A 7,761-nucleotide genomic window follows, 5' to 3' on the forward strand; every position below is an offset into this window, starting at 1 on the left:
TAAAAACTATTGAATAAATACAAGGTTGGTTGATTAGTAAGTTGCGAAGAATTAATACACACCACAGGAAATATATCGACTGTAGAAAAATGGGTAATGCTTTTAAGTTGATTGGTATCATGTAGGGAAGATTAACATCCTCGTTACCGCATACACTACGAGCGATATTCTGCGATCACGTATTAAAAGCCACAGTACAACTGTACAAACCTTAGCGACATTGGACGGCAAGGCTTTAAGAAAAGATTGGTAGAAAAGAGTGATTGAATCTTTAGTGATAACTCGTTAATGCCTTTCAGCTCAATATCACTAGATTTCGTTAATTTTCGCTTGATGTAAAGCGGAACATTAGTCATTTGTTTTATCCTACTTCTAAACACACCATGTTTTTTTTTCTCTCAGCTCTACTATCTCCCATAATCCTATATGGGAGATAGTGTAGCTATTATTAAAATAGGAATTTTAATAATATTTCTAAATTAATATTATAATGTTAACGGTTAATTACTCTTATTGTTAGCTTTGCAAACCCTTGGAATACAGTAGGGTCAAACCTTTGAAGAAATTCACTCATAATTATCAGGATCAATGAATTTTAGTTCGAAACTATCAAGAATATTTATAATAATCCTGTAAATATTACAGGACTTTTTGAATACTATATATAATAGGTCCTTTCAGACTTTCTCTGTCATCTGAGCTACAAAAATAATAATTAACTTATAAATATTAATAAGCATAGCAAATTTTTTGCTATAAATATTTTTCATTTTAATTTTTTTTATTGAGTCGTGGATTAAATCTTGTTACGTTTCCCGAATATAGAGGCAGTCTTAACATTTAATTTTATAAACAGAACTTTATTTGTTTTCATCTTTAATTTTATCTTTTTTATTCGTTGGATAATTTTTTATAAAAATATTTTTTAATTTATTATTATAGCACATTTCGAATATACATTGTTTATTATACACCAATAAATAGTTTTTGTATTATTTTAAGTAACTCTATTCCGACCGCCACCGGGATCTTTCTTCATTAATGCTAATTACTCTAAATATTAGTCGTTACTATTGAAATAACTTCAAGCTATTTATTATTAGAATTTTTTTTCTATAAAGGTTGTAAAAATATTACAACCCTGGAAGTGGAAAATAGTACATAATCCTTAATAAGGGTTCTGAATTTTCTTTAGTTGGAACAGTTGTAGAATTTATGGTTCAAACCTGGTTAAATAAATGATTACTATATCGTATAAATCGTTCGTGTACAAAGAACGATATTTATTTTTTATCGGGCTCTAGTTGGAGAAATACATTTCACATACATTTATCGAATCAAACCTAGTAGAATTTCGTTGAGCAAAAACTCAAGATCATGGAACTTTCAGAATTTTCAGCCAATCACCAGCACCCTTTCACATGATTTAAAATTTATTTTAATTACAGTTATTTACAACTGTACATTATAATACATTTAGTAAATCTGATCTAAGTTAAATTGGAGTGTTACAGGCGTGTAGAGAAACTACCCATTCGTAGCACAGTAAGGACATTTTACATTAGCTGGTCTCGTGGCAATCTTCTTTTCAGGCACCTCGGAGGATTGTCAGGAATGGAAGAGGATGCAAGATTAGAAACTAGGGGGTTTGAGTGGTTAGAGAGTAAAATTTATTTTAACGGAATGAAATTTTTTGCTACCTATATGAAACATACCGAGTTCTAAATTACCACCATCGTCCCCGAAAGTCTAGACGTATTTAGAAACATTAAATTTATATTCGAAACGACATTTCTTAATTCCTTCCTTCCTTGGAAAATATTCAAAAATACTTATGCAGATTAGAAATAACTGTATAAATCGTCTCCTGCAAATAACAGTTTTTTCTTTCATTTTTTTTTTTTTTTTTTAAGAAATGCGGCGAGGAATGAAGATATCGAATAGCAGGATAGGGGCGTATTATGAGATGTGAGAGGAGTATAATGAGACAGATGAAGACGATGAGTGGGGAACACGCCTCCGCTGCTCCAGAAGAGATAAGATGGCGCCACTCTGCCAGGTAGGCGAGGACCCACATAAATCTGCAGTCACTCTAATTAATAGCGGTCTAGTTTTATCTGTGAGGGTCCATCTCTTCTCCCTTTCGTCGGCGGAGGATTACAGCTTCCCAGGTAGTGACGGGGTCGTCCGCCCAGCATCAGGTCGCAGACCATGCCTAGGGTGCGATTCTACCAAATGGCATCCGTGGTTAGTATATCTCGAGAGATCTTATGATTGTGGGAGGAGGGGAGGTATTCGGTATTCAGATGGAACAATAACTTATCACAGAACTTCTTCAAGCCATTGCAATTTTGTAAATATCTAAATTTAAAAAAAAATAACGAATCTTACTTAACGATTAGGTAGGAGGTTGTACGGACAACAATACAACGATGCTGTCAGTTATAGGACAATTATCAATATCCACATCCTTTTGCGTTCCAGAGAGAAAAACATGACGGCGTCGATCTTGTATCGGCTATTACCTTCAATTTAGACCATTTTTATAATAAAATAAAACAAAATTAAAGCTTTAATCTCGTTACAGAAGATAGCATATGATAAAACTTTTTAGAATCGGTAACAGATAACAAATATGAAGAAGATATGTGGTACAAATATGGTCAGGGTTGTGGTCAAAAAGAACAAAAATAGTTTAACTATTTACTATCTTACGTTTCGCCCCACTTTGTAGGGCTTCGTCAGGGCTGTTCAAGATGATAGCTTTACAGGCTTTAGGAACGTCGGATAGAGAATAATTGTAAGCTATTTTTGTTCCGCAATTCTGACCATATTCATCATATTTGAAATTATACGGTCAATTATATGTATATATAATATAGTAACAGATAATCTTTTAATTCTACTTTCGTACAGATATTTACCCTGACGTATAATGTTTTTATAAATAATAATTTTATAAATAATTGTGCGAATCAAAAATTATAAAGATATTAGAGAATGTATTCATACCCCTATCGATAGAATTTTAAAATACAGAATCTAAAATTATAATTGTCGACTGCCCTACAGTATACTTTAATAATGTGGCTCTTATCCCTGTAGAACAGATTCGTTATCTTGGACTACATCTTGACAAACGACTAACCTGGAATCCTCACACAAGACTGAAAAGACAGGAAACTGCACGCAAATTCCAACTATTACAGCACTTACTAGACAAACGGTCTAAACTTCCAACTCATTACAAAAGACTGATCTACATGACAATAATAAGGCCCATCTGGACATATGGAGTTGAGCTTTGGGGCTCCACTAAACCTTCGAATTCCTCTCGTATCCAATCTTTACAATCCAAAATCCTTCGTAAAATCCTCAATGCTCCTTATTTTGTTACTAGTAAAACCATCCATAAAGACCTAAATGTTCCTTATGTAACCGATCTAGCCCGAACCCGATATTATTCCTTCCATAATAAACTCCCTAACCACCCAAACCCACTAGTTTCTAACCTTGCTTCCTCTTCCATTCCTGGCCATCCTCTGAGGCGCCTGAAAAGAAGATGGTCTCGTGACCTTATATTGTAAACTGTTTTTAGAGTTCTACTACTGGGTAGTTTCTCTACATCCTGTATCATATCATTATGTCATTATGATCAAATTTACTTGTTGTATTTTTTATACAGTTGTAAATATCAATAAATAAAAAAAATAAAAAAAAATAAAAAAATTATAATTAATTATTGATTTATAAATAGGGCAAATTATTTGTTTGTTTTCACTATGGAGAGCGTGTAGTGTGTATACACATCTTAACAGGGATCCGCTAACAGGACACCAAAATATGGGAAAAGGATAAGAAAGTTTGAAAAAGCTATTCAATAACCCAGCCTGTCCTAGTTATCAAGAAAGTGCATGCGCTAAACTGAAGAAACAATGTTTGAAATCTGGTTTATTTTCAATAAATTGTTTCGTGGTCGATAACAAGAGGGGATTTATCGCAAGGAGGCAAATGGGCCTTAGAGTATTATCTCGACTCCTGCCTGAGCTTGGACAGTTACGCCGAATAAGATAACCTCACTCACTCATTAGCCGGGGAGTACTAAAGCACAGTTAACTCCATTAGAATCGATATTTATTGAGCAATAAGCCGTTATCGATTATCAGAGGTAGCCTCATACCGAACTATTAAGAAATCGGAAGGAGGTCGGTGTGGGGCAGTACCGAGACCATAACTCACTCCTTGCCATGGCTACTTCTGGAATAGGTCGCAAGATAAAGCCCAATTGATGGAGACCGTTATCCTGGAATTTTTCCAGCCGGGGCGAATATCAGCTCCAGTGAGAATGAGATAATATACATGAGCACTTAAAGCTTTTTACCCGTTACGTCATTAGTGCTCCGGAGCCTTACATGTGGAAGCCCTCTCCTTGCTTCTATTAATAATTCGGAACTCGAAAACTCTTGCGGAATATCTTTCTGAAAAGCGTGCCTTTATTCAACTTTGGGCTTGAACATTTTAATTAATCTCATTTCTTTCCTCCATAAGATATGCATTTTTAGAGTAGGGAAAATAAAAAAAAAAACTCTCCCGAACTTAACACACACGTCGTTATAGTTTTTAATCTTGTTCAGAGTGTGTTATAATAGTCAGACTAGGTTATGTTATGAAGGTTAGGAAATAACCTGAGAGCGGGTTACAAAGTCGAATGACGAGTTGCGGTTGAAAATGGTTTGTTCCAAGATAAAATAATCATTTTAATTTATTTAAAAAATTTCTTATTTTAAATTATTCATTTAACCTCACTTCAAGGCGTTTCATTTTGATTAATTTGTGGAACGATTCATTTAATTTAGACCTTCAATTATCTTTGAAGTGGAACAATTAGTCGGGTATTTATATCGTAATTAATAATATCATTGAATTAGGATGCCTACAGTTTTCGGTTGAGCTACCAGATTTATATACAATTCTCCATCTTAATTAAGGAATTAACTAAAAAAATGAAAAAAACAAAAATAGTGGATCATTCTATTATTAGAGTATTAATATTTATTAATAGAATGACTGTAATTAAATATTAGTTGAAAATTTGATCTAATGAAATATTTACACTTGCACTTATATTTAAACTTATGTGTTTAAAATAAAAAAATATAATACACACATTTTACATTAAAAAATTAATATAAACTATAATAATAATAATCCATTTATCAAATAATAATATACCCACATACATCAATGATAGAATTATACAAAAATGAATAAAAAAAAAAAAAAAAAAAGGAAGAAATAATAATTTGTACTGTATAATGAAATATGTAACCATAATAATAGATAAAGAGACAAAATATAAGTAAAGTTTAAAAAAGAAATGAATAGAAATATTTAAGAAAAATATATATTTTTATGCATTTTAGAAAATGCAAAACAAATGCATTATATTAATAAGTTACCAATTGTGAAAACGAACTTACCCATATTTCGAACAAATAGTAGTTTTGTTGTTATATATTGGTATATATAAAAATTTATATAATATATAAAGACAGCGAATATGAATCAGAGCTACTGTACTATATTATATTGAAATATCCAATGAAAATTGTGTAAATATTTGCAATACATTTTTTATTTTAGTCTATTACACCTTCAGGCGCTACGAGTAGGCAAAACCTTGATAGCATAAAACTATATGTTATTTATTCTTTCTACATTAATTATGCAGTTTATTAATTAAGAGTTTGAATAACATTTCCTTCATTGTATAACAATGTATTAAGGTGAAAATTAATACAGAAACGATTTACTTTGGAATCTAATTGAAAAAAATTGGTGCGGTGCGCGCATCATCCAGCTTTCACTTACCACCTAACTTACGTCCTCAAATTATGTCTAGATTAGAGGGCTCGTATTAAAATTATAGCCATTTTTTTTGTGATTTTATGAAAAAAAGGAGACATTTTTGAACAAAAGATTTTGATTTTTCTGTAACCATAAAATACATATTTCGGGTTCTTGACAACGAAGTAACTTTTCCTCTGCCGAAATACAACAGTATAAAGAAATATAACAAAGTCGTAAACATACTCTTGTTATCGGGCAGTACCGGATTATAATTTTAACCTGTCAATATTTTTCCTTTAACAGTTTATTGTTTTTCTTCTTTAGTTATTCATCTTTTTTTTCTTTTAATATTTGGTTTTAATCCATTATTTCGTATTGCGAAAGATAATAACAGGTTACTTACTTTAAATAAAAAAGATTTAAGGTACTTGTAAAGTCCTGGAGGTGAATTGTAATTAATACGAAAAAAACATTGGCTACTTTACTAATTTAATTCATTTTTATTTAGTTACTGTTTATTTTATTCTTTCATTTTTTAAACTATTTTTTCGGAAAATTATCTGAATTTTCAAGAATGAAGTAATCTCCTCTGTATACACTCGCGGGCGCAGCTGCCTGAATTCGGCTTTTTGGATTCGATCCTACTCTGAACGTTTTTTCTAAAGTCTTAAGAATATAATGAATTTTATTTAAGGCTGGAAAACTCAGGTGATTCGACTGACAGTCTGTTGTAGACACCCTGGTATATGCAAAGAAAAAAAAGGTTGGAGATATGAGGAATTAGTTTTGTATTTTAATTACTGCAATTGGTAGATACCACGACTACATCATATGCAGTGTGCATCTTTACTTTTCATTTTTTTAAAAATTATTATAACTTTTTTTACTTTTTATAAATATCCAACAAACACTATTGAGCAGGGGCGAAAATGTCCTTACACTCAAGATGATTAAATGACACTCAGGGTCTATGTTGATGGGCGTTTCGTAAAAATTTGAATTTGAAATACGACGTTACGGTAATTAGGCAGGTGTGGACAATTAAACAGAAAGTTTTAAAACCGTCAAATCATCATGAATAATTAATATTGTAGACATGGGAACGTTACCCTTCCCCTGTGCGAGGCGGGGTGGTTCATAGCCAGCGGGCGTGAGCTCTTGAGGTCGCACAAGAATCAATTCCGAGAGCCATCTTCAAAATCAGGTACAATTCCTTGTATGTATTTTTAAATAAGAGAACCAAGTCCTGGTATATCATGGAAAGAAATAATTGGAAGAAAGTTGGGTTTGAAAATTACTGTTTACTTTGAACAATGAAAAAAATTAATAAATTTGACGAAACGTTCGATAGTAGTGGTTTTAAGTCCTGCTTTCCAAAGGGACCAATTTATATTAACACATATATTTAAACATATATTAACCTGTATCTTAGGTCCGTTAACGTAAGTACAGATTTTTGTCATAAAAACCATGGAAATACAACAAAATTTATTTTTAAAGTCAATATCTTTAAAAGATTTTCTTCACTATCCGTTAAAAAAAACCTACGACTTTATTTGTTTTAAAATTTTTTTTTTCAAAATATTTGATTTAATCAATAATTCCTAATTTATTATAATTGCTTTCACTTACCACTCTATTTCGAGTAGAAATTAATTTCGAAATTAATTAACATGTATAGTAACATATGTAGAAATTAATTAACATAATAAACCTGGCAACCCCCTCCGCCCCATCATTTCCAATATCAACGCACCCTCCTCTAAACTCAGTAAATTTCTTCTTCCTGCCCTTCAAATCCTCAGCCACAATAACTCTTATGATATCCGTAATTCCCTCCACCTTAAAGAACTATTACAATCTTTCAACATACCTGACAACTTTATCTTAACCTCCTTTGATGCCGAAAGC

Source organism: Halyomorpha halys, unplaced genomic scaffold, assembly GCF_000696795.3.
Source record: "Halyomorpha halys isolate HHAL.00 unplaced genomic scaffold, Hhal_1.1 Scaffold485.1, whole genome shotgun sequence".
NCBI lineage: Eukaryota > Metazoa > Arthropoda > Insecta > Hemiptera > Pentatomidae > Halyomorpha > Halyomorpha halys.